The sequence below is a fragment of the Aquarana catesbeiana genome, linkage group LG08, assembly GCF_042186555.1.
Source record: "Aquarana catesbeiana isolate 2022-GZ linkage group LG08, ASM4218655v1, whole genome shotgun sequence".
NCBI lineage: Eukaryota > Metazoa > Chordata > Amphibia > Anura > Ranidae > Aquarana > Aquarana catesbeiana.
This window is the reverse complement of record NC_133331.1, coordinates 194,741,546-194,760,021: the sequence shown is the minus strand read 5'-3', so window position 1 is coordinate 194,760,021 and position 18,476 is coordinate 194,741,546. Positions and strand designations below refer to the sequence as shown.

The 18,476-nt window shown below is 42.6% G+C and overlaps 1 long non-coding RNA gene across 2 annotated transcripts in view; it reads left to right on the top strand.

Moving 5' to 3' along the window:
- The first annotated feature begins 2,816 nt into the window (after window positions 1–2,816).
- LOC141106205 (uncharacterized) overlaps window positions 2,817–18,476 on the top strand; it is a 210,228-nt gene continuing 194,568 nt past the window's right edge. For both annotated transcript variants that reach the window (XR_012235695.1, XR_012235694.1), the window contains exon 1: window positions 2,817–2,968. This is a non-coding gene — a long non-coding RNA (uncharacterized lncRNA). The remainder of the gene's footprint in view (window positions 2,969–18,476) is intronic.

Below are 18,476 nucleotides of genomic sequence, written 5' to 3'. Positions count from 1 at the left end.
AGTCGCCAAACGGATATCTTTTAACACCCACCAGAGTCTTGCATTTCACACTTATTTTTACCAGTAAACTGAGCTTATATAGTGAAATACAGTATTTTGAAATCCGTCTGACTGTTTTGATGTCAAATTTTAAAAGCAGTGGTCTGCTGTCAGATCAGCAAACCTGTGAGATCAGCATGCTTGCCGCTGCTTTTAAGGCCTCATACACATAGACGTTTTCACAGTGGCTTTTTTGAGCTTTTTTTGCTGCTTAAGAACACCACTCCATGTTATTCAATGGGCTCATACACACCGCAGCGTTTTTGAGCTGTAACAGGCATGGTCGTTTTTAAGCTCCAAAAAAAACCAAGGACCAGCGCATTCTGAGGCTCCAGCACTAGAGCTATAAAAACGTCAGACACCGGCAAAAAGTGTTAAACGCGAATTAACGAGGCTTAACGCTGTGTTAAACCTCGTCCGGCGTTTCTGTCTCTATTCAAAAGGAATGGTTCCCTATGATGAATCCGACTTGCGGTGCGACTTGTGTGCTGAGAATCTTGAGGGTGGAACCCTATGAAAATTTAAAAAAAATTTCCGTGAGGTTCCCCCCCGGACGATACCAGACCCTTCGGTCTGGTATGGATTTTAAGTCCCCCCAAGATCCATACCAGACCCTTATCCGAGCATGCGAGCAAGCGCCCCCCCCCCCCCCCCCCCTGGACCATACCAAGCCACATGCCCTCAACATGGTGGGGTTGGTGCCTTGGGGCAGGGGGGCCCTGCGCCCCCCACCCCAAAGCACCTTGTCCCCATGTTGATGAGGACATGGGCCTCTTCCGACAACCCTTGCCGGTGGTTGTCGGGGTCTGCGGACGGGGGGCTTATCGGAATCTGGGAGCCCCCTTTAATAAGGGGGCCGCCAGATCCCGGCACCCCACCCTATCTGAATGAGTATGGGGTACATCGTACCCCTACCCATTTACCTGGGGGAAAAAGTGTCAATAAAAAAAACACACTACAAAGGTTTTTAAATTAATTTAGGCAGCCCCGGGGGTCTCTTTCGACTTCGGGGGTCTCTTCCGTCTTCTCCGCGTTCTTCAGCCTCTTCTCCCGGGCTCCTTCGCTATCTTCTGCCCACTGTTTTGCTAGCGGTTGCCCGGGTCTCTTCTGACTTCTCCGGCCTCTTCTCCCGCTGTCTTCTGCCGGGCTCCTCTGCTAGCTTCTGCTCTTTTGCCTGCTCTTTTGCTAGTGGTGGCCCAGTCTTCTCCATCGTCTTCATCCCTCCGGTCTTCCTCTGATGTTGACACGACGCTCTCCCGCTGTAATGCCGTGTGTGGTGCACAATGACTTATATAGGCATGGGGCGGGGTCACCGGTGATGTCATCCGGTGACCCCGCCCAATTATGACATCACAGTCCCATCATTCCCCGGGACTGTGATGTCATAAGGGGCGTCGTGTCAACATCGGAGAAAGATGACGGAGAAGACCGGGACACCGCTAGCAAAAGAGCAGGCAAAAGAGCAGAAGATAGTGGAGGAGCCCGGCAGAAGACAGCAGGAAAAGAGGCTGGAGAAGTCGGAAGAGACCCGGGTAACCGCTAGCAAAAGAGTGGGCAGAAGATAGCAGAGGAGCCCGGGAGAAGAGGCCGGAGAGCGCGGAGAAGTCGGAAGAGACCCCCGAAGTCGGAAGAGACTCCCGGGTCTGCCTAAATTAATTTAAAAACCTTTGTAATGTGTTTTTTTTATTGACACTTTTTTTCCCCAGGTGAATGGGTAGGGGTACGATGGACCCCATACTCATTCACATAGGGTGGGGTGCTGGGATCTGGGGGCCCCCTTATTAAAGGGGGCTCCCAGATTATGATAAGCCCCCCGCCCACAGACCCCAACAACCACCGGGCAAGGGTTGTTGGGAAGAGGCCCTTGTCCTCATCAACATGGGGACAAGGTGCTTTGGGGTGGGGGGCACAGGGCCCCCTCTGCCCCAAGGCACCAACCCCACCACGTTGAGGGCATGTGGCTTGGCATGGTTTTTTTGGTGTGGGGGTTCCCCTCCATGCTAGACCGAAGGGTCTGGCATCGTCCCGGGGGGGGGGGGGGGAATCTCATGCAAATTTTTTTAAAAAATTTGCGTGGGGTTCCACCCTCAAGATTCTCAGCACACAAGTCGCATCGCAAGTCGGATCATCTTGATCCGACTTCTGGTGCGACTTCTATTCAAATCAATGGGTTCCCATAGGGAACCATTGATTTTTGAATAGTGACAGAGAAACGCGGCTGAAAGCTAGCACGGCTTAACGTGCATTGAATCGTCACTTCTGTTACAAAATTTGCTGGGTCGCCAAATCTGACGGAACACCGGTGTTTCGTCGGATTAGGCGACCCGTCAAAACTTGTAATGGAAGTGACCTTCCATCACAGCCATCTTGGTACACCCCGCACTCCCCCACACTAAGCCTACAGTTTGAAGTCGCTAAGCAGACATGTTTTTACACCCATTGAAGTCTTGCATTTCACACTTATTTTTACCAGTAAACTGAGCTTAAATCATGAAATGCAGTTTTTAGAACTCCGTGACACTGTTTTGATGTTGAATTTTAAAAGCAGCGGCAAGCCTGCTGATCTCACAACGTTTGCTAATCTGACAGAAAACCGCTGCTTTAAAAATCCAACATCAAAACAGTGTCACAGAGTTCTAAAAACTGTATTTCACGATATATGCTGAGTTTACTGATAAATATAATGTGAAATGCAAGACTCCGGTGGGTGTAAAAAGATGTCCGCTTGGCGACTTCAGACTGTAGGCGTAGTGTGGGCAAGTGTGGGGTGTACCAAGATGGCCGCGACGGAACGTCACTTCCGCTACGAAATCTGACGGAACACCGGAAGCCGTTGCTATGGAGCTGCCTAGGGTCCACTTGGGCTTCCGTAGTTGGAGGTGCGCCGGAACGCGGAATATGAGAGAGTGAGGGACGGCGAGTTAGTGAGGTGAGAAGTGCGGAGTCTGTGGTGAGCGGAGGTCGGACGGCTGCTAATGTCAGAGCGCTGAGCTGTATGGGGGTTGTGTGTCAGAGGAGCGCCCATCTCTGCCCTGTATAGTGAGGGAGGGCTGAGCTATGAGAGCCCCGTACACTCAACATAGGGTCATACGGACACACGGCAGCATGACTGTACATGGGGCTTCTCTGTCCTGTATACTATAGGAGAGCCCAACTATGACAGCTTCTATATATCCTGCATACATACCGGCCTGAGCCCTTATCATTAATATATTAGAGCCCAACTATGACAGCCTCTATATACCCCACATACATACCGGCCTGAGCCCTTATCATTACTATAGGAGAGTCCAACTATGACAGCCTCTATATACCCCACATACATACCGGCCTGAGCCCTTATCATTACTATAGGAGAGTCCTGTGTACAACCCCCATATACAGCACTGCTGCAATAAATTATCTGAGCCCATATCTGCCCTGTGTACTATAGGAGGGCCCAGCTATGACAATACCAGTCCTTGTAGGCCATACTGGAATACATTCACATACCAGCCTGCATTTATCCTTCCCTATACTATAGGAGTGCTGAGCTATGAGAGGCCTGTACACAGCATACACACTCCTTGTAGGCATTACTACACCACATACCGGCCTGTCTGTATCAGAGCCCATATCTGCCCTGTATACTACAGGAGTGCAGAGCTATGAGGGCCCCTTATACAACCCACATCTCTTCTGTGTACTTGGCTGTAAGAGCCCTGATCACATACACTCTCCTTCTAGGCAATGCTGCAATATAGACACATGGATGGTGGCCCCGCCTGTATCTGTATACTATAGGAGTGCTGATCTATGAAAGGCCTGTACACAGCATATATTCTTCTTATAGTGCAATACAGCCACATGGATGACGGCCTGCATGTATCTGACCTATTCTGTGCACTGTAGGAGTGCTGATCTATGGGAGGCCTGTACACAGCATATACTCTTATAGTGCAATACAGCCACATGTCGGCCTGCCTGTATCTGAGCTCTTATCTGTATACTATAGAGGTGCTGAGCTATGAAAGGCCTGTACACAGCATATACTCTTATAGTGCAAAACAGCCACATGGATGATGGTCTGCCTGTATCTGACCTATTCTGTGCACTGTAGGAGTGCAGATCTATGAGAGGCCTGTACACACCATATACTCTTCTTATAGTGCAGGGATATGCAATTAGCTGACCTCCAGCTGTTGCAAAACTACAAGTCGCATCAAGCCTCTGGGTGTCATGCTTTGGCTGTCAGAGTCTTGCTATGCCTCATGGGACTTGTAGTTCTGCAACAGCTGGAGGTCCGCTAATTTATATCCCTGTTATAGTGTAATACAGCCACATGGAGGCCTGCCTGTATCTGAGCTCTTATCTGTGCACTGTAGGAGTGCTGAGCTATGAGAGGCCTGTATACATCCTACATCTACTCTGTAGAAGTGCTTAGCTGCGGTATTCTCTTTATAAGCAATGCACCCTCATAATATCCTGCCTGTGTCTGAACTCTTATCTGTATGCTATGAGTTTCATATACACCCTACATCTTACACTTCATTACAATCATGTAACAGCCTACCTGTATCAGAGCCCATATCTGCTCTGTATACTATTGGAGTGCTAAGCAATGAGAGCCCCTTACACAACCCACATCACTTCTGTGTACTTAGCTGTGAGAGCCCTGATCACATACACTCCCTCCTTATAGGTCATGCTGAATTATAGAGTCCTGCTTTTATCGGAGCCCTCATCTGTCCTGTGTACTATAGGCGTGCTCAGCTATGACAGTCCTGTTTTCATCCTGCATCTGTCCTTATAGGGAATTGACACAAAACAGACACATACCGGACTGCCTTTATCTGAGCTCTCTGTTTGTACTGTAAGAGTGCTGAGCTTTCAGTCTTGTATGCAACATACACTCTCCTTCTAGAGCAATATAGCAGCACACCAGCCTGCCTTTATCTGAACTCTCATCTGCCCTGTGTACTACAGGAGTGCAGAGCTATCAGAGTCCGTACACAACATGCATTCTCATTTTAGGGCAATACAGCCACAGACCAGCCTGCCTTTATCAGAGCTCTCATCTGTTCTATATAGGAATGCTCAGCTATGACAGCACTGTATACCTTCTATCCTGTGTACCATGAAAGTGTTTGGCTATGAGAATCTGGTACACATCATTCATCTATATTGTAGAAGTACAGAAAAGTGGGAGCCCTGTACACTCTCCTTGTGGGGCTGCACAGCCAAATACTCACCTGCCTTTTTCCGAACTCTCGTCTGTGTACTGTAAGCATGCTTTGCTGTGAGGGCCCTGTACACATCATACATCTGTCTATATACAGCCACATGCCAGTCTGCATTTATCTGAGCTCTCCTCTGTCTTGTGTACTTTAGGAGTGCAGAGCTATCAGGGTCTTGTACACAACATTTGCACACTTTATAGGACAATACATTCACAAACTAACCTGCCTTTATTGGAGCCCTCATCTATTCTGTGTTCTATGTGAGTGCCCAGTTATGAGGGTCCTGTATCCATCCTACATGTGTTCCATTGGAGTGCTTAGCTCTGTGACCCCCCCCTGTACACAATATACCGCCTCTTCATATGGAAATGCTTTAACAGCCACATACTGGCCTGTGCATACTGTTCATGTTACCCTACTCACTTCTTGTGTGCTATTTATATATGCTACTGGATCTTATTTTTGCCCACATAAACATGAAATGATTATTGGCTAAAAAAAATCAAAAAAATCTTAGATGTGTAGTCTCTATTATATTCCTAATATATTTCTGGCCATGATGATATATTTTTTTAGCAAACAGTGTACATCAATGGACACACTTCTGGTACTCCTTAACCACTTCAAAACCAGCCTCGTTTTGGATTTTAGGTGTTTAAGAGTTTAAAACAGGTTTTTTTGCTAGAAAATTACTTAGAACCCCCAAACATTATATATTATTTTTTTTCTAACACCCTAGAGAATAAAATAGCAGTCATTGCAATACTTTTTTTTGCACCGTATTTGCGCAGCGGTCTTCTAAGCACACTTTTTTTGGAAAAAATTCACTTTTTTGAAAAAAAAAATAAGACCACAGTAAAGTTAGCCCAATTTTTTTTATATTGTGAAATATAATGTTACGCCAAGTAAATTGATACCCATCATGTCACGCTTTAAAATTGTGCCCGCTCGTGGAATGGCGTCAAACTTTTACCCTTAAAAATCTCCATAGGCGACGTTTAAAAAATTCTACAGATTGCATGTTTTGCGTTACAGAGGAGGTCTAGGGCTAGAATTATTGCTCTCACTCTACCGGTCGCGGTGATACCTCACATGTGTGGTTTGACCACCGTTTTCATATGCGGGCGCTACTCACGTATGTGTTCGCTTCTGCGCGCGAGCTCGTCGGGACAGGGCGCTTTAAACTTTTTTTTTTTTTTTATTATTTATTTTACTTTATTTATTTTTTCACTGTTTTTAAAAAAAAAAAAATTTAGATCACTTTTATTCCTATTACAAGGGATGTAAACATCCCTTGTAATAGAAAAAAGCATGACAGGTCCTCTTAAATATGAGATCTGAGGTCAAAAAGTCCTCAGATCTCATATTTAGACTAAAATGCAAAAAAAAAAAAAAAAAGTCGTTTAAAAAAATGACACAAAAAAAATTGTGCCTTTAAGAGAAGTGGGCGGAGCCGTCGTAATGACGTCGCTCCGGCCGTCACATGGTATAGAGACGGGTGGGGGCCATCTTGGCCTCACTCGTCTCAGTACCTCAGCAGTGACAGGTCCCGATCTCCTCCGCCGCTACTGACGGCTCCGGTAAGCGGCGGAGGGCGCGGGAGAGCGGCGGGAGGGGGGGTGGCACCTCTCCCGCCGCCGATAACGGTGATCTCGCGGCGAACCCGCCGCAGAGACCACCGTTATCGTGTACAGAATCGCCGGCCTTAAAGATGGATACCTCGGTTGTGGCAGCAGCTGCTGCCGTTACCGAGATATCCATCTTTAAAAAACAGGACGTCAATATACAGTGGGCGGTCGGGAAGCGGTTAAGGCCCCTTTCACACTGCTGTGACTTAGCCTAGATTTTGATGCAATTTCAGGGAATACCTGTGTAAGCTTGAGGTCTATGGACCTCAACTCGCATGAAAGTCGGACCAGGGACTACTTTGAAGTTGGCACAACTTGAAGTCGCACATATCAATGGTAACCATGGGGAACGACTTGTTGTGTGACTTTGCAGTCCCAAGTCGCAGGACAAGTCGCACATGTGTGAAAGAGGCCTCAGTTACACAGATCATGAAACAATATCCCAAAAACGATGTACAACTATGAACAGCATATGTAGTGGTGGATCTATAGAAGAGAAACTGAGTACCATAAAAACAGCTTTATTATATACCATTAAAAATTACTCTCCACATGGGGATTCACAGCATGCAAAGATTCTGATTTACAGTTCACAAGTGGACTCAACGCGTTTCGGGAATCCTTAGGTATCACAGGTGACTGAATCAGTGTCTCATATTCTTTATAGAGTAGTATGTTAAAATGATGTGTACAAGACCATTGACAGTTTACCGATTGTACCTGAATTTCCCACCCGAGAGGCAGTGGCTTCACCTTGGCTTACTCATTTACATCTCTATGGGCAGCATACACATGCTATGAATTCCAGTCTACCCTACTGGCTAATATTACTCAATTAAAGATTAGGACTGGGTTCCAGTGCACCTATTCTGTCACACGCCTGAAGAAGGGTTCCCAAAACGCATAGAGTCCATGTGAACTGTAATCGTTATCATTGCATGATGTGTATCCCTATGTGAAGAGTAATTTTTAATGTCGTGTAATATATTTTTAATGGTACATACCGTAATTGTCATTTTTATGGTACTCAGTTTCTCTTCTATATGTCCACACAAAGTCCATGACTGCATATTCTGTTCATAGTTGTACATGATTTGCTAGGATGTGGATATATAGCACCCACAGTCTGGGCTTCTCTCCCCCTATACATCCCAAAAACGATACAGGTTGGTTAAAGGAGTTCGTTTTGGTAGATGTTATTATTAGAAGTCTAGACAAAGGGTCATTTTCTCTAAATCAGGGGTGTCCAGCCTTTTGACCTTTTTGGGCCACATTGGAAGAAGAGATAGCTTTTTGTGCCACACATAAAATACACCAACAATAAGGATAGCTGATGAGCAGAAAAAGTCAGGCAGATCACAAGTTAACTGTCATTGATATAAATAATGTACCTATAAAACTTCATATTTTTTTTGTATACATTTTTAATTCAAAAGTAAAGAAGGGCAACATAAAGCTAGTGCGATATTTGACTGATTTTTTTTTTTTTGATAAATAACCTATCAATATCTGGATGGATGTAGTAGCAATTCTCAGTGCTCATCCGATATTTTGGTTCTAATTTTGCCCTTCGTGTTCTTCGTCCTTGAATAGTTGCTCACAAATGTAGGTGCTGCCGAAAACCGATGACCTGAATAAGGTGTGAAGAGTGGGAGATATCTCTTTGGGAAGATAAAACTTATAAAAGTCCAGTAAATAGACACTGTCAATTTTTATTTTTTGTTTTTCAGCCGCATGTGTTTGGCAAGTGTAAATGCATTTTTGCAAAAAAAATCAAAATTTTTAAGTAAGTTTATGATTTATTGCGTTGGGTGCCATTCATAGCCATCTTGGGCTGCAGATTGGACACCACTGATGTAAATGAAGGGACAGTGTTGGGATCTATTGTGTTTACATCAGCACAATTTTGAAATAAGAAACGGTATACTCACTGGTTTTTAAACTTTAAGAACTTGCAGAGATTTTAAACAGACAGATACCAGATCTTGTCTTTATTTTTGCTGTTTAAATAGTTGATTTACTCTAGCTTACAAAAACAAAAAACAGATTGCTGTCAAGGTGGCAACTGGGCTGTTGTTGACCCTCCAGCTACATTGTATAGGATAGCCAGTGGTAGACTTAGTGTGAGCCAAAACCTGGTTTATGGTAGAGCAAAGCACCGACCTGAAAGCCTGATATGTGGTGTATAAACCCACTTTGGAAGGTAAAAGTCTGGTGAGGTGGATCACCATCACACTGGAATGGCTAAGCCCTGGCAATCTGATCAGGGCTCACCAATATACAAAGCTGATTCCACATGGGAGCAACTCAGGCTAATCCCCCAATGCATGGGGTTCCTATTGCAGTAAGTATTCATAGACTTCCTCCCACTGACCCTGGGTTGACCCTTCTCTAAGGACCATGGATCGATAGGCCAGGAAGTAGGTCCTGGCGCAAATGAGTGATGTGTGGTCACCAAGATATAGTCCAAAGGCAAGGGGTGGCTGCAGACACTGATAACCAGAATTCAGGTCAGTGGTTGGTACTCAGGGATCATTAGGATAATGATGCAAACTGGGTAGCTGCCTAAAACATTGCTAGGGTAACAAAACAAAAGCTGTGTTGGCTTTAAAGCGGGGTTCCACTCAAATTTTTAACTTATTCTTACCCCCTTCAGTTAATTGCATAGATGTTCAAATGCCGCACGAAAATTTTTTTTATCGCTGTAATTACCTTTATATTGTACTTTATTGTGGCACTTCCTGTCTCTCCTCCCATGGGAGTAGGCGTGTTTATTGCCTTTCCCCGGCGCCGCACTGTCTCCTGGGAGCTTAGTGTCAGACTTCCCAAGATTCAGTGCGGGAACAATGATCATGTGAATGAACAGCGTTCACCGCACCCAGGAAATCAATGCTTGTGGGCTTCACATGCCCACAAGCAAGATGGAAACAGCCAGCATCACATTTTTAAAGTTATTCTTCAGTACTAAAACAGATAGAGGCGGAAATATTACACCCAAACTGTGAGTATTTTGGGATTAGCAAAGTGTCTCAATGACCTAAAAAAAAAAAAAAAAAAAAAGATTGGTCGCCAGACTCCCACTTTAAAAGGACTGGGTAGAGGATGGAAGCCATTGTGACTCGATGCCGTGCTGACAGGACAAACAGGTGAAGACTGCAATATTCTGATAGGACGTGGTGGTGATGGGGGGGGGTAAAAATAGGTGGTTGAGCAATGTTTTAACCACTCCCTCTTGACTGCAGAGGCATCCGTACAAGGTATACACATTCCGTGGCTTTCTTTACTATTATCTTGGGAATTAGGAAAGGGGCTGCCAACTAAGATTACTTAACTTTTTTTTTTTGTTTTGTTTTTAGTATTTGTACTGCTTTTTATCTTTTTTTAGAGTGTAAAGTAATGATTTCACAACATGTGTATGTTTAAATTTTATATATAAATGTAATGCTATGTGTGTATGCAAGTACAGCAGAGAGAATGGTTGACAGTGTCAGAGTATCTTGTCCATTACATTGCATTTTTAATGCTTGCTTATTTAAGGTTGTTTATATTACTAAAAGTCTTTTGTTGTTTGATGTCCCATGGTTTCATATCTATGGAGAGTGTTTTTTCTATGGGCTCTAGTTGTTAGTGCTTCGCTAGGGTTTTTGGCAGATTTTTAGGAGTTGTTTACTTAGGCATAAACTTTGCATATGAGAGGCTGAGCTTCCTCATCCAGCTGTCTGCAGCACAGCTGAAAACCTCATCATGTAGCGCAGTTCCTTTATATAGCTCCATTGCTTTCTGGCAGGTTATGACTGAAAGCTAGATTTTTTTTTTAAAGCCAGTTATGCCATTATGCCAGTGAAAGCTGTTTGAAGAATGGACATGATTACATGTTATATTTTTGAAAAATAAATATTCAATTTCTGTAAACGTTGAACAGACACTATATATTTTCACTACCACTACAGCATTGCTTATGCAATTACCTTTAAAAATTTTTTTTTTTAACCTTGGGACACAGCCACTGGTTCTACTTTTGACAGACGTACAGGTGCGTGTCCCCGAACCCAGACAGTGTGTGTTTGGGGACATGCACTCACACAGATGTCAAATTGGGATCAGCGACTGTGTTTGTGGAGCTGCTGCAACCCAATAGACATAAATAGGACTTTCCTGTGCAGGCAAAGATAGCCTTTCACATAGTGAATCACACTTCTTATTTAGAACAGTGTTAGACTTGCCAACTATGTTTATGTTTAGTGTCTTAAAGTAAAAGGCTGTGTCCAAACTGAGCAGTTTCAGTTGAGCCTGGGATTTAGATTACATACGTTCTCTTGTGTATCTTAGAAACTTCAGGGTAGGATATATCTTTACATTAAAGTGTTACTAAACCTAAAAACCTTTTTTAACTTAATGCATTTTTAAAAAATGTATTCAATTTCCCTGTGAGATCAGCGCTGTGCAGGACTGCATCTATTCTCCCCTTCCTCTTCACACAGCATTTGAGCAGGAGCCATTGGCTCTTGCTGTTGTCAATCAAATGCAGCAAAGAGGAAGTGGGGGCGGGCCTAAGTCCCGTTGTGTAAATCTATGGAACGTGGCTCCATAGACACACAGGTTGGGAGTGCGCAGACTTGCCATAGTCAGCGGCTGTCTATGGTTGTCCGAAAAAGAACAGGATGAGCCAAGTTCCCAACTGGGGATCCTAGAAGAGGAGGATTGGGGCCACTCTGTGCAATACCACTGCACAGAGCAGGTTAGTATAACATGTTGGTTATTTTTTTTATTCTATTTTCTTTTTTTAAATATGACTTTAGTAACACGTTAAGTTTGCACATCTGTATACCTGCCATAGCTATAATAAGGGGCCTTGCTCATATTAATATTTTTATGAAATGGCAAACGCAGCATGAGAAGAAATTAGACTCCCAAAATTGAAAACACGTGGAAACGAGTCAAGAGCACTGATTGGATAGATATTATCACTAGATTCCCTTAGAAATATAGGAAGGTAATGGGTATGTCACACTAGCAATCTTAGCACTAGCAGCAACTCTCGCCTGTAGGCATAGACTTGTTTTAGAAATGTAAACCAAAAAAATGTAAAGTTTTGATGTTTGGAATGTTATTTAACCACTTCAGCCCCGGAAGGATTTGCCTCCTTAATGGCCAGGCCGTTTTTGCGATACGGCACTGCGTTACTTTAGCTGACAATTGCGCGGTCATGTGACGCTGTACTCAAATACCCCCCCCCCACCACCACCACCACAAGTAGAGCTTTCTTTTGGTGGTATTTGATCACCTCTGCAGTTTTTATTTTTTGCGCTATAAACAAAAAAAGATTGACCATTTTGAGAAAACTATTTTTTTTAAATTTCCTGCTATAAAACACACCCAATAAAAAAAATATAAAAAAATCTATTTTCCTCATCAATTTAGCCCAATTTGTATTCTGCTACATATTTTTGGTTTTAAAAAAAAAAACCCAATAAGCGCATGTTGGTTTGCGCAAAAGTTATAGCGTTTACAAAATGGGGGATAGATTTATGACTTTTTTTTTTTTATTTTTTACTAGTAATAACAGTGATCAGCGATTGGTTCCCCTGCTGGCCAATTGGTGCGCATGCGCCCACAGATCGCCCTGTACTAGCCTGTCGTAACCTACAGCAAGATTAGCTGCTGACTTTTGATTTTTTTTTTTTTTTAACCGAACCTCCTCTTTAATGGGATGGTTGGTGAGATGCGGCAGCAGGTGAGTGGATGCCCGCTAACGGGCACTGCCATGACGGATCTGAAATGACAGGTGCTCTTTAAATGTAAGGACTTATTTTTGCTGGTAGTTAGAAAATGGGGGATAGATTTATGACTTTTTTTTTTATTACTAGTAATAACAGTGATCAGCGATTGGTTCCTTGGTGCGCATGCACCCACAGATTGCCCTGTACTAGCCTGTCGTAACCTACAACAATTGGCGCAGCCGAGCCAACCTGCTGCAGTATAACTGCAGGGGCTGGTCGGCAAGCGGTTAAAGCAGAATTCCAGGCAGATTATATAAACGCACAAATTAAAGGAGAAGTATGGGCAAAGCTCTTTTGGCCATACTTCTCCTGTGGGTCACAGGAGTGTACTTTGTTCTGCACCTTTGTGACCCAGATACTGCCGAAAGTGGGCTAAAGCTGACATCACAGAGCCAGTCCAGGCTCTGCAGGGATCATTACAATAATGTCGGGATCTGCCCAAATGCCTGACTGACGGCTGGCTCAGACACTCACTGTGTCACTAAAAGCCTGAGCCAGCCACTCTCACCCCCTCCACAGGACAGCGCTCCAGTGAGAACACCAACTTCCAAGCCAGCTAGGGATGAGTTTGGTAAAACTGCTTTTTAGTGGTACCCAAGGCATTTAACCCTTGCAGTGTGGAGGGAGCCCAACTGTAAGAGGAGTTTTGAAATTTCTTGAAGTTCAGTTTTAATATATGATTGAATGTTTTTTTAAAAGCAAGCAGCATAAATAACAGAATTTGTCCTGATATTAGAGTTCTGTGATCACAGCATACACTTTCGTCTTATAACATCAGCATTGCAGTAGCAGACAATTGTTACAGAAAAACCATAAAAAATAATTTCATTTTGTGATTGCTGCCTTTCTGCTGGCATCTTTCAACATCTTGGATTCTGTGAATGCTTTGGAGTTTCTGCTCTGTTTACTTTCGATCTTTAGCCCTGGTTCACACTAATGCGATTTTAGATCTGTTCCACAACGCATGAAATCACACACGTGAAATATAAAAACAATATTTTATTTTTTTTTTTTAGGGCAGTGGTACACAAATGTGCAGTGCGAATGCAATTTTAAAAAGAGTCCTGTGCGTCTTTTAGGGTGGATTTGATTTAAATCAACTTGATATAAATCATAATTTTTAAAGAGCAACTGTCATCTGTCCAGCAGCGGCTCTTCCTCTGACCCCTGTTAACTCACTGACAGTCACATTCACTTTAAAGCGGAGGTCCACCCTAAAAAAAAAAAATGCATTAAAATGCTCCTAAAAATATGAAAAAAAAAAAATTAGAAAAAAAAATTATTTTTTACTTACCAGAAATGGCTGTTGCTAGGCAGATCGTTCTAATCTGCCACTTCCTACACCGCGGTGATCTTCAGTCTTCTCCTCCTCACGGTGTGTTCTGGGAACTGTGTGTGTCCCAGAACACAGCCGGCCGTTCACAAAGCGCCACGCGAATCGCACATGTGCAGTAGGAAACGGGCAGTGAAGCCACAAGGCTCCACTGCCTGTTTCCCTTACTTCGAATGGTGCGCCGGGACCCGATCTGATGGACGAATTGGCCTTGGGCAACCGACATCGCGGGCACCCTGGACAGGTAAGTGTGCTTGTAGCTGCTGACTTTTGATTTGTTTTTTTTTTTTTTAACCGGACCTCCTCTTTAATAGGATGGTTGGTGATGCGGCAGCAGGTGAGTGGATGCCCGCTAACAGGCACTGCCATGACGGATCTGAAATGACAGGCGCTCTTTAAATGTAAGGACTTATTCTTGCTGGTAGTTAGAATCTTTAATATTTGCAAACAAAATGAAGGTTTCCTATTTAGAATAATAACCTGTTAGGTTAGGAAAAGAGGGATATCCGAACTGATTCAATCATACAGTTTTTGTAGTGTACATAGATTTGCAAAACAATGGGATAAAGGAAAATTCATGAACTTTGTTTTATCTCATGATTACTGCAAAATTGTGTGAATGCATCAATGCAGTGCATGTTATCTCAGCTTGCCGAGTTTGGATTCATTGAATGAGTTTACCAAAAATATAAATATTGCAGAATATACAGCCCCATGCTACATAACTAAGCTCCATTTCATGCTGAATAAACTAAATTATTAATGTATCCTAAATAGAAAACTATCTTTAGATAGATTTTTACTCCCAAAGCATTTTATTAAAATTTGCTAAAAATCAAAAATAATCAGATTTAAATAAAAAAAAAAAAATCCGATTTTTTTTTTTTTTTGTTCACCCTGGCGTCTTGCGGTGTAATTTTGAGCTCCATATAGTTTATTGGAAACTCCATGCAAAACGCATAGATGTTCAAACACAATGCGATTCCTTTGCGATTTGTAGAAGTCAGTGCTGTGTTTCTGACCTGCTTTCCAGTTTTGGGGGGGGAGAGAGAATATGCAAAATGCATTGGAAACACTACTGAACCTGCATCACATTGCACTGGAAGTGATCCTTAAAATTGCACTTGAAAACCCATTCAAATTGCCCTGCATCAGTGTGAACATATCCAATGATGCCTTGCTGACTACAAGCTATTCCTGTACTGACTCTGCCTCCTAAATCTTCTCCTTTTTGCACCTTTACAGTTCAGACACCAGGCTCTGTAATTTTGTGATATCGCAGTTCATTTTTACAGAGCATAGTGAATATGTACTACAGAATTTAGGGAAGAAAATGTGTGGGATTCCTTAGGAAGTAAGTTTACAAACTTCAAGATTATCACGATTTTACATTTTGACCATATACACTTTGACCTCTTTCAATTCTTGTACAGCAAAGCTCAAACTTGGAGTGGGAGAAGCAGCAAAAAGAACCAGTCAGTTTTGCTGCAGTGCTTGTGTGTTTAAAGAGGAGAGAGCAAAGTGACCTGATCATCAGTTTGCTTCTCTGCTTCCCTATCCAATCACAGGCTGGAGGAGGGACAAAATCTACAAGTGTTCCTTTACGGAGGCAGATAAATATCAGGTCTTCTCCCCGGCCAGACACCCTGGTGCTGTATAAAACTCGGGAGCCAATAGACATATATACAAATCCTCTGTTAAAACGTATACAGGAAATATTTCTCTTATTATATGTATTTTTATTTTTTTTATTTTTTTATTTTCTGCTTTAGGCTGGGTTCACACCTCCATGTGGAGCGGCTCACAGCAGGCGTCGGGTGCGTCCCTGTTCACAGTTTCAGGTCCGATTTTTCCACATCCTAGAGCTGTGTAAATCGGCTCCATTTGAGAGCCGGTTACAGGCTCCTGACATTCAAATTGGATGTGGAGAAAACCACATCCAATTTGCAATAGTGTGAACCCAGCTTTAAGCTACTACTTGCCAACAATTTCTTTAATGTAGGTAGTTTGAAACCTAAACATTTTTGCTATTTCTGTTGTGGCTTTTATTTTCTGTACGAATCTTGTTATTCTAAACTTATCTTCTGGTAAAATAAACGTCAAGTCAATTTGATTTGCACAGAACAGGAACTAATATGTTTAGAAGCATTTACAGTAGAAATACAAATATGCTTAACTCCTTATGTGTAAAAAAACAAAAAACACATCTGTTGATGAGAGATTTATTAAGCAAAACTATAAATTTGCTGCAATAGAAAATACAGTGCCTTGAAATTTTCCACATTGTCATGTTACAACCAAAAACGTAAATGTACTATATTGGTATTCTATGTGATAGACCAACACAAAGTGGCACATAATTGTGAAGTAAAGGGAAAATGATCAATGGTTTTTAAAATGTTTTACAAATATGTGGGTGCATTTGTATTCAGCCCCCCTGAGTCAATACTTTGTAGGGCCACCTTTCACTGCAATTACAGCTGCAAGTCTTTTTTGGGTATGTCTCTACCAGCTTTGTACATCTAGATAGTGACATTTGTGCCCATTCTTCTTTGCAAAATAGCTCAAGCTCTGTCAGATTGGATGGAGAGCGTCTGAACAGCAATTTTCAAATCTTGCCACAGATTCTCAATTGCATTTAGGTCTGGACTTTGGGCCATTCTAACACAAGAATATGCTTTGATCTAAGCCATTGCATTGTAGCTCTGGCTGTATGTTTAGGGTCGTTGTCCTGCTGGAAGGTGAATCTCTACCCCAGTCGCAAGTCTTTTGTGGACTCTAATAAGTTTCCGTCTAAGATTGCCCTGTATTTGGCTCCATCCATCTTCCCATCAGCTCTGACCAGCTTCCCTGTCCTTGCTGAAGAAAAGCATCCCCACAACATGATGCTGCCAGCACCATGTTTCACGGTGGGGATGGTGTGTTCAGGGTGATGTAGATCTGCACGATTTTGGCTAAAATGAGAATCACGATTTTTTTGCTTAGAGGATAGATCACGATTCTCTCACGATTCTCGCAGCGTAACATCATCTTTCACATTAAAACAAAAAAATTGTGTTAACTTTACTTTTTTGTTTATTTGAAAGACCGCTGGGCAAATACAGTGTGACATAAAATATTGCAGCAATTGCCATTTTATTCCCTAGAGTCTCTAGTCTCTGCTAATAAATAAATATATATATATATATATATATATATATATATATATATATATATATATATATATATATATATATACTCTCTAATGTTTGGGGGTTCAAAGTAATTTTTTTTTTTTTTTTTTTAGCAAAAAATATTGATTTTAACTTAAGAAAGAAGTGTAGGAAAAAGATTTAGACTTTAAGGGTCGGTTCACACTAGGACGGCTTGTCAGGCGACCTAGTCGCCTGACAAGTAGCGTCCCGTTCTGTACAATGGAACCGTTCTAATCGGAGCGACGCAAATCGCTCCGACTTAGAAAAAGGTTCCTGTACTACTTTGGGGGCGACTTGAGGCGACTTGCATAGACTTCTATATAGAAATCGTTTTGCAAGTCACCGCCCCTAGTGTGAACCGAGCCTTAGTGGTTAAACTTCCTGCATTTACAGTTGTTTAAAACTTGGCAGATTGCCCAGGTTATTTGTTTACACAGAGAAGTTCTATCCCTTTGATCTAAGAAGAAAGTTAGATACAATGTTTCAAGCTCTAAACTTGGTAAGCTGCCTGGATGTTTACTTTTGACAGCTGAGTGAGCAGATAATCTCTCCACTTGTTTATATGAAAGAATCGGCAAACTCAGCAGGAGGGATCGTCGGGGGAGGTGAATCGAGATCACGATTTTTTAACGATTAATTTTGCAGCTCTAGGGTGATGTGCAATGTTAGTTTTCCGCCACACAGCATTTTGCTTTAAGGCCAAAAAGTTCAATTTTGGTTTCATCTGACCAGAGCATCTTCTACATGTTTGCTGTGTCCCCCACATGGCTTCTCGCAAACTGGACGATTTATGGCTTTCTTTCAACAATGGCGACTCTTCCAGAAACGCCAGATTTGTCGTGTACATGACTAATAGTTGTCCTGTGGACTGATTCTCCTGTGGATCTCTGCAGCTTCTCCAGAGTTACCATGGGCCTCTTGGCTGCTTCTCTGATTAATGCTCTTCTTGCCCTGCTTGTCAGTTTAGGTGGACGGCCATGTCTTGGTAGGTTTGCGGTTGTGCCATACTCTTCTTTTTTTTTTTCCCATTTTCAGATGATGGATTGAACAGTGCTCTGTGAGATGTTCAAAGCTTGGGATATTTTTCTTATAATCTAACCCTGCTTTAAACTTCTCCACAACTTTATACCTGACCTGTCTGGTGTGTTCCTTGGCCTTCATGATGCTGTTTGTTCACTAAGGTTGTCTAACAAACCCCTGATGGCTTCACAGAACAGCTGTGTTTTACTGAGATTAAATTACACACAGGTGGACTCTATTTACTAATTAGATGACTTCTGAAG